The sequence below is a fragment of the Echinops telfairi genome, unplaced genomic scaffold (genome assembly GCF_000313985.2).
Source record: "Echinops telfairi isolate 266 unplaced genomic scaffold, ASM31398v2 ScPeMD7_7467;HRSCAF=8505_1, whole genome shotgun sequence".
Lineage (NCBI taxonomy): Eukaryota > Metazoa > Chordata > Mammalia > Afrosoricida > Tenrecidae > Echinops > Echinops telfairi.
In genome coordinates, this window is record NW_022111368.1 from 1,027,062 (window position 1) to 1,036,402 (window position 9,341).

The 9,341-nt window shown below is 38.4% G+C and overlaps 1 pseudogene; it reads right to left on the reverse strand.

Moving 5' to 3' along the window:
- Nucleotides 1–358: 358 nt before the first annotated feature.
- LOC101662243 lies at nt 359–804 on the reverse strand (annotated as a pseudogene).
- Between the last annotated feature and the right edge of the window lie 8,537 nt (nt 805–9,341).

Below are 9,341 nucleotides of genomic sequence, written 5' to 3' on the forward strand. Positions count from 1 at the left end.
TTCATGCTCTTCAATGAATTGCTCGGTTTGGAAAAGCCCTACAAATCTCTGAAATATAAAGCATCTCCTGTAGAAACTTTTAGGACCTCTACCTCTGATCTCCCATTGCACCTTGTACATAATATTTTCTTTTTTTTCTTTTCAGAAGGAGAACATGGTAAATTTTAATCCTTTCTTTACAGGTTGTCTAGACCACTTTTGATTAAAGAAACCGTAGAACGTTATTGACTGCCACAAGCGGACGCCGGGCGAAGGCACTAGCATAGTCACTTCTATACAGAGTCCTGCTTTTGGGGGAGGGGGTCTGAATGCACTGCTGGGGTCTCCACTCACTTGCTGGAATCAGTCGCGGCAGATTTTAGTCCACAGGTTGCTTTTCCCTGTATTTCTTTGTAAACTCTTCGGCGTTCTTACAGAATTGTGTAAGGTCCTTAGAGTATTCTCCTGCTAGGCCGGCCCGGAGTGGGTGTTCAGGCTGGAGGTCGTTGACCAGTGCTACGGGGACTGGATGACTTGGTCAGTTTTGGTGGCTGGCTTCCAGTTTTCAGCGCTAATTATGGGCAGGCAGACCTGCCCCTTCTCGTCGATGTTCAGGTGGTAGATTTTTGTTTTAAAGGTGTCCTTTGGTGGTTTGAAGGGGGACTCTGCTGGAAAGTTGATTTCAATTCTGAAGGCCCCCTTATCATATGGAGGGTTGTCAGGAACAGTAAGCCCTTACCAAGTCAATAAATTAGCTTCATCAACCTGGATGTTGCGGTTTTTCATTCTACATTTGCGGATTTCTTCAGGCTCCTTCAGCAACCTCCTGCTGCCGACATCTTGGATCTGGTGCTGCTGTACATAACACTTTCTGATCACTTACTATACTGCATTGCAAGTATATTTTCCTTTTATCTGCCTATGTGGCTGGCTTTAAATCTTACACATTTTCTTGGAAAAACAATGCATGAATGTACCATGAATAAATTAATAAAAACATTTCTATCTATTGCTGGGCTCTAAATATTATAACTCATGTGTTATAAGGATAATTGCAATTATCCTAATGCAAAATGTAAGTTTGTCATTGATATAGTTAAAGTTTATTGTGCCAAGCTGGCCAATAAACACATGGGGTTAATTGAAGGGTGGAGCAATAAATGGCTCGGTGAGCGTGGCCTTTTAAGTTCTCAGGCCTCTTGCTTTCTGATGGTCAGACTAGGGTGCAGCTGCCTTAGCCAGTTCCCTGCTTCAGCTGGCAAGGCTCACTTCCTGCCAGACATCCCAGAGGAGGAGTCACATGGATCTACCCCGATGCAGCCATGCGTGTTCGAACACCCGTGTGGAGACCCATGCCAGTGCTGATATGCTTACACGTTCACTGACTCGGCTTTCCTCCTGCAGTCAGCATCATTGAGTCTGTTTTGTGAGACAGAGGAGGACTTTGTGGATTGGTGTCGCATGAATGGGTTAATGTTGGACTTGTGGGCTTGGGCAGTACTGGGTTAGAATGCTTTCTTAATGGGCACTTACCCTTTAAATAAAACTCTCTCTTATACATATGAGTTTCTGTGGATTTGCTTCTCTAATGTACCCAGACTAACACAATGAAAAAGTTAAAATGAACGATTCCAGGTATTTATATAATATGGAATTTAGAGAAAAAAATCTCAGCATCTAACTTTTGAACACCTATTTTGTTCAACTGAATCATATGACCAAGTAATTATATAAATGCAATTCTAGATTATTAAATGTTGGTGGAAATGGAAAGGAATGACATTTCAAAAATCACAATCATGATCTTTTTTAGTATTACCAAAATTATGAGGGTCAATTGTTAGGTAAAACATTAGTCTAAATGCTGTAATGCAATATTGTTTATTGTTGTTAAGTTCCATTAGGTCAATTTAAACTCATGGTGACCCTTTTTGTTCAAACTGGAATTTTCAGTGCTAGGACACTTCAGACCAAGACTGTATCCAGTGGCACACATGGGTAGGTTCTAACCCCAACCTTTAAGCTAATAATTGTTCCCAAGTTTGAGCCCATTATTGCAGCCATGGTGCCGATTGATCTCATTAATGCCTTCCTCTCCTTTGCTGACCCTCTTCTTTACCAAATCTGATTTCCCTCTCCAGGGACACTTCTCTCCTGACAACATGTCCAAAATATGTAAGACAAATTTCATCATTTCTCTCCTGATAACATGTCCAAAATATGTAAGACGAATCTCAGCAATCAATGAGCAGTCTGGCCCTCCTTCCAAGACAGCTCACTTTGTCCTTTAGCAGTGCACGGTATACTTTCAATATTCTTCTCCAACACCACAATTCAAAAACTACAATTCGATTCTCTAACAACACAATTCAATTCAATCCTTCTTTGGTCTTCTTTATTCAGTGTCCAAAGTCCAGATGCATATGATGCAAATGATAATAGCATGGCTTGGGTCAGGGACATTTTCATCCTCTAAGTAACACGCTTGCTTTTCAACACTTAAAATAAATTTTGTGCAGCAGATTTATCTCATGGAACTCATCTTTTCAACTCTTGACCTCTGCCCCCTTGAGCATTGATGGTGGAGCCAACCAAGACAAAGTCCTTGACAACGTCAACCTTTTCTCCATGTATCATGGTACTATCTACTGATTGAGTTGAAAGGATTTTGGTTTTCTTTACACTGATTTATAATCCATATTGAACGCTATAGTCCTTGATCTTTATCAGCAAATGCTTCAAATCATCTATACTTTAAACAAGCAAGGCTAGGTCATCTGCATACCACAGGTTGTTAATAAGCCTTCCTCCATCCTCATACCACATTTGACTTCATATAATTCAGCTTCTCTGATTATTTGCTCAGCATACAGATTGAATATTGATGGTAAAGGAATACTACCTTTCCACATCCCTTTCCTGATTTTAAACTACCTAAAATAAATGCTAACACAACACCTACAATGATTAAAACCACCAGCAAAACCAACCTTGGATACTCAAGGAAAAATAATAAAGATTAGAGCAGAAATAGATGGATCAAAAAAGCAATAGGAAAAAAATCAATAAAACAAAAAGTTGGTAGTTTGAGAAGATTAACAAAATAGATAAGCCACTGAACAACTAGATAACAAAATAGATAAACAAAATAGATAAACCACTGAACAAATAGATTAACAAAATAAACCACAAGAAAAAGGAAAAGGAGAAAAATAAAATATTACAAATAAATTAAATGAGTGATAGCCCAACAGAACCATGTACCATAAAGAGATAATTACGCAATATTATGAAAAACTGCATTCCAAGAAATTAAAAAAACAAAAGAAATCAACAAATCTCGATGCACATTACTCACATAAATTAACATAGATGTAGATGTAGAAACACTTAACAGACATATGACACAAAAAGAAATAACTCTCGTCAAAAAGGAAGAAAAAAACAATATAAATTAACACAATGATGAGATGCCCCCTCACATCAGCACTGAGAGCAAAATTCAAATCAGAAAATAATGAATGCTGAGAGAAAGTGGAAAAATTGGAACACTTGCATACTGTTGGTGACAGTGCAGAATCGTGCGGCCACTATGGGAAACAGTTTTTGTTAGGTCCAGCGAGGCAGTTCCACCCAAAATGACCCTATACAAAGGGAAAGGAAACACTGACTGATCCAGACCCGTTCTCCCAATTGCTCCTGTGCTTCAGCCTATTGTCAATCCATCTCCTTTAGGGTGTTTCTCTCTTTCAGTGGCCCTCTCTTTTACCACGCATGATGTCCTTATCCAGGAATGACTCTCTCCTGACATGCTCAAAGTATGTTAGACAAAGAGTTGCCACTCTTGCTTCTAATGACCACTCTGGCCACACTTGTTTCAAGATTTGCTTGTCCTTTGGGCCGTTCATAGTGCTTTCGATATTACCAGCACCACAATTCATACACATCAATTCTTCCTGGAGAAGAGTATGGCACCTCTTATTAATCAAATGTAAATAGAGACACTCCATAACCCTGTACTTTCTCCACTCAAAATATATCCCAAAGAAATAACAAAATATGAACAGATACATAAACACTTACGTTTATTGCAGTACTTTCTGTATTACCCAGCAGTAGAAGTAACCAGTGACTTCCTTTGGAGGAATGAATAAATAAACGCTGGGTACATATGTACAGTTTAGGGGTCCTGGTTGGTTCATGGTTACTCATTGGGCTGCTGACTTCAAGGTCAGCAATTCAAAACCAGCAGCCTCTCTTCTGAAGAATGATGGGGGCTTCTACCAATAGTCTCAGAAACTCACAGGGGCAGTTCCACCCTGTCCTGTAAGGTCACTGTGAGTCAGTATCAACTTGATGGCCATGAGTTTGGTTTTATACACAGTAGAATATTGTATATCTCTAAAAAAAATGGAAACTACCAAAGGCTTTATGACATGGACGAATTTGGAAGAAACACTCAACAAGGTGAGTAAATCTCATAAGAAATACTATATGGCATTTTCATCCTAAATGATACGAAACCAGAAAACAAAGAACAATTTTCACACCCAAAGAAGCTGTGTTTGAAGGATCTGGTGGTGACTATGGTGAAGGCAGGAACAAGGGAAAAGGGAAAAGGAACAGGAAGAGGTAAGGGAGGAAACAGGAAAAGAAGAAAGGTCTGGGATACGGTCACTCTTCTGATGAGATAAGATATGAAACTGTGTTCTGTATATTTTTCTCTGTGCATTATAATCCAAAAATAAAAGTAAAACTAAATAAAAGATCATGGAATTTATCCACGAATTTTTGAAATATATACACGCACATATATGCACACACACACAATTCCAGTTTATTCTCTTGGAATACTTAGTTTGAACCCAATGGGAATTTTATCAGAAAGCCAAGTAGCCACATTGTAAGCACATGTGCATGTATTTCAGTACAATCCCAGCTGCAGTTCTCCTGAAATCCAGACTGACTTGCCTCCTCTGATCCTTATTATTCCAATCTCCAATTATTATGTAATTCCAATTCTTGTAGCCACCTAAACTACTGTAAAATTGGAAAAATAACAGTCTGCACTGAGCGCTGAGAACACAGCCTATTTATGACAAAAGATTTGCGGCGACTTGCTACGTAGCAAGAGATAGGCAGAAGAAGAAACAGCAGCAGCAGCTAACATGAATAAACTGTGACTTTTCATAAAGGTATTTCCCTGCATCATATCAATAACCTGATGGACTTGGATTCCTATTGATATTATTGTTTGGTATGCTGTAACTTAGTAAGATATCTTACAACCTCAATTTGTAATTGTTGCTGTTGGTAGGTGCCTTCAAGTTGGTTCCAACTCATAAAGACCCCACACACAACATAACAAAACATAACCTTCTCTGCGTCATTCTTACAACTGTTCTGTGGAGCGCATCATTGCACCCCCTGTGTTAATCCATATCCTTGAGAATCTATATCTCTTATTATCAGGCCTTCTGTTTTACCAAGCATGATGGCATTTTTCAGGGACTGGTCTCTTCTGAAAACATGCTCAGTACTTGAGATGAAGGCTCATCATCCTTGCCTCTAAAGAATATTCTGACAATACTTCTTCCAAGACATATTTATTTGTTCTTGCAATCCATGATACACTCAATATTCTTTACCAGCTCCGCATTCCAAATGCATCACTTTTTCATTTTTCTTTATTCGATGTCCAACATTCATATGAATATGAAGAGACTGAAAACACAATAGCTTGGATAGGCACACTTTAGTCCTCAAAGTAACATCCTGGCTTCTCAACACGTTAAAGAGATCTTGTGCAACAAATTTACCTACTGCAATGCACCTTTTGATCTCTTGAGTGCTGAGCATTTATTGTAGCTCCAAGCAAGACAAAATCTTTGACAATGTGAAATTTGTTTATTTTATGTATTTATTGGTCAACCCCCTGGTCCTGGGACTGTGTTCTTTCTGATAAAGTCGAGTTTTTGAGAGGATTTGCTCAGCACACAAACTGGTTAAGTATGGTGAGGATATATCCATGATATACACATGTTCCCTTATTTTAAACCATGTTATCCATGATACACACATGTTCCCTTATTTTAAACCATGTTCTCTTCAAATTATTGGCTCTTCATCCATGTACCAGTTCCCCATGAGCACAATGATGTGTTCTGGCCTTTCCACAGTTCTCAATGCTATTCTTAGAATTTTGATCCATGTAGTCGGATACTATTGCATAGTCAATAAAACACGTTAGTGTTCTGGTCTTTCAGGCAATATTCACCTGACATCAGCAACAATATCCCTCATTAGATGCCCTCTTCTAAATCTGACTTGATTTTGTTGACTCCCTGTCAATGTATTTCCGAAACCATTGTTGAAAGACTTCCAGGGAAAAAAAAAATTACTTGCATGTGATCCTAATGATATTGTTCAACAATTGCTGCATTCTCTTGGGTAACCTTTCTTTGAAATGTGGACAAATATGGATCTTTTTACAGTCAGTTGGCCAGGTATTTGTCTTCCAAATTTCTTGGCATAGATTGATGAGTGCCTTTAGTGCTTCATCAACTTGTAGCATTTCAATTAGCATTCAGTCAAATCCTGGAGTCTTGTTTTTGGCTAGTGCTTTTAATGAAGCAGGGACATCTTCCTTCATTACCATTGGTTCTTGCTCCTATGCTGACTCTTCAAATGGTTGAATGTTGACTAGTTCCTTACATTTTTTTGATGCCTCCTTCTCCATTCAATATTTTGCCAATACATCTTTGAATATTGCAACTTGAAATTTCAATTTTTATTTGTTCCTTCAGCTTAAAATATGCTGAGTATACTCTTCCTTTTTTGTTTCCAACTTCAGGTCTTTGCACATTTTCCTTGTACTACTTTACTTTGTCTTCTGGAACTGCCCTTGGGAAATTTTTTTATTCAGTTCATGGACTTCATTATTTTTTCCATTTGCCTTACCTACTCTGCAGTCAATAATAATTTTCAAAGTCTTTTCTGATGTCTGCTGGATCTTTTCTTTCTATCCTGTCTTTTAAATAAGCTGTTATTTTCTTCATATATGTTGTTCTTGATGTCATCCCATAGATCATTAGGTCGTCTGTCATTAATGTTCAATGGATCAAGTCTATTCTTGAGGTGTTTTCAAAATTTCAAGTGGTTTGTACTCAGGCTCTCCTGTTTCATTTTTCTTCAACTTCAACTTGAACTTACATATGAACAACTGGATGTCTGTCCCACAGTAATCCCCTGGCCATCTTGTGGCTGCTATAGTGAGCTTCTCCATCTCCTCTTCCTACAATTGTAATATATTTAATTTCTGTGCATTCCACCTGGAGAAGTCCATGTGTATGTGGATGATATTGTTGTTAGGTGCCATAGGCTTGTTTCTGACCTATAGCACCCATAACAACTCTCTGTACCAAACAAGGAACAGCTATCTGGTCCTGTGTCATCCTCACATTTTTCCTATTCTTGACATTTTTGTTGCAACAGATATCCTCAAAGCAATTTCCCTGTTTTCAAGCACTCTAAAGAGTGTTTGAAAAAGTGTGGCATATTTACTCAATGCAATGCATCATTTGACCTCTGGACAGCTGCTTCCATGAGCATTAATTGTGAACCCAAGCATGACAAAACCCTTAACAACGCTAATCTATTATCACGTTGTAAGGATTTCGATCTTCTTAAATTGATTTGTAAACCATACTGACGGCTCTGATCCTTGATCATCATCTGAAAATACTTCAGGGCCTCTTCCCTTTCAGTAAGCAAGGTATTGTGAGCTGCATTTCACAGCTTTCTTCCAATCCTGGTGCAACATTTCTCTTCATACAATCCAGCTTCCTTGATTATTTTCTCAGCCCATTTTTGTAGTCACCATTTCAGTTTTTGAAGGAAAAAAAGTTATTTAAAATGAAGTATTTACTGGTATTGCAAAATTCTATCGTAAGATATAGTACCAAGGTCATAGTTTCAAATGACTGTTCCTTCCTCTTTATTTCTAAGTTTTCCATTCCAGGCACCAATCATTATTAATGCATCTTTATTGCACAACTAATCAATTTCAGAAGGAAGAAGTGGTATAAATTTTCAATTGCTTCATTGCTAGCTTCAGTAGTCAGTGTGCAAGTTTGAATATTAGGTGTATTGACTGTATATCCTTGTATCTTTGGATTTTTTTCCCATCTGAGATAGCATTGTGCTTCAAAACAGATGTTGAAAGTCTTTTGAGAAAATGAATATCGCACCATTTCTCAAAATTTGTCATTCTTAGCATAGTGAATCATGATTATTTGACTCAAAATTGCAAATATCAGTTCAATATCCTCAATATTTCCTAGGATACTCTTCTATATGTTTTCTATCTTATTTTTGACAACTTCAAACTTTCCCAAATTTATACTTCATACCCTCCAAGTTCAAATTGTTAAGATATGTGTATTTACAACTGTTTATTTTCATTTTGAGTCATATCCCAGCAGTAAATAAAGGTCCTGCAAACTTTGCCTCATATACATCATTAAGATTCCTTCTCCTTAGAAAGCTGATGGTGCCTGGCTTTCAAAAGATATAGCATTTGTGGTCTTAAAGGCTTGAAGGTAAACATGAGGCAGCTCAGAAGCAACAAAGCCCACACGAAAGAAGCACACCAGCCTGTGCAATCACGAGGTGTCACAGAGATCAGGCATCATCAAAACAAAAAAATCATATCATTGTGAATGAGGGGGAGTGCGGAGTTGAGACCCAAGCCCATCTGTAGGCAATTGGAGACATCCCCTTATGGACGGGTCCCAGGGAGGAGACAAGGCAATCAGGGTGCACTGTAGCAACGATGAAACATACAACTTTCTTCTAGTTTCTAATTGCTTCCTCCCCCCAACTATCATGATCCCAATTCTACCTTAAAAATCCGGCTAGACCGGAGGATGTACACCAGTAAACATAGGAGCTGGAAACACAGGGAATCCAGGGAAGATGATCCCTTTAGGACCAGTGATGAGAGTGGTGATACCAGGAGGGTGGAGGGAGGGTAAGGTGGAAAAGAGGAACTGATGTCAAGGATCTACATGTAACGTCCTCCCTGGGGGACAGACAACAGAAAAATGGGTGAAGGGAGACATCAGACAGGGTAAGATAAGACAAAATAATAATTTGTAAATTATCTAAGGTTCATGAGGGAAGGGGGATCGGAGAGGGAGGAGAAAATAAGAAGCTGATGCCAGGGGCTTAATGGAAAGCAAATGTTTTGAGAATGATGAGGGCAATGAATGTACAAATGTGCTTTACACAATTGATGTATGTATGAATTGTGATAAGAGTTGTATGAGCCCCTAATAAAATGATTTTTAAAAAAAGATTCC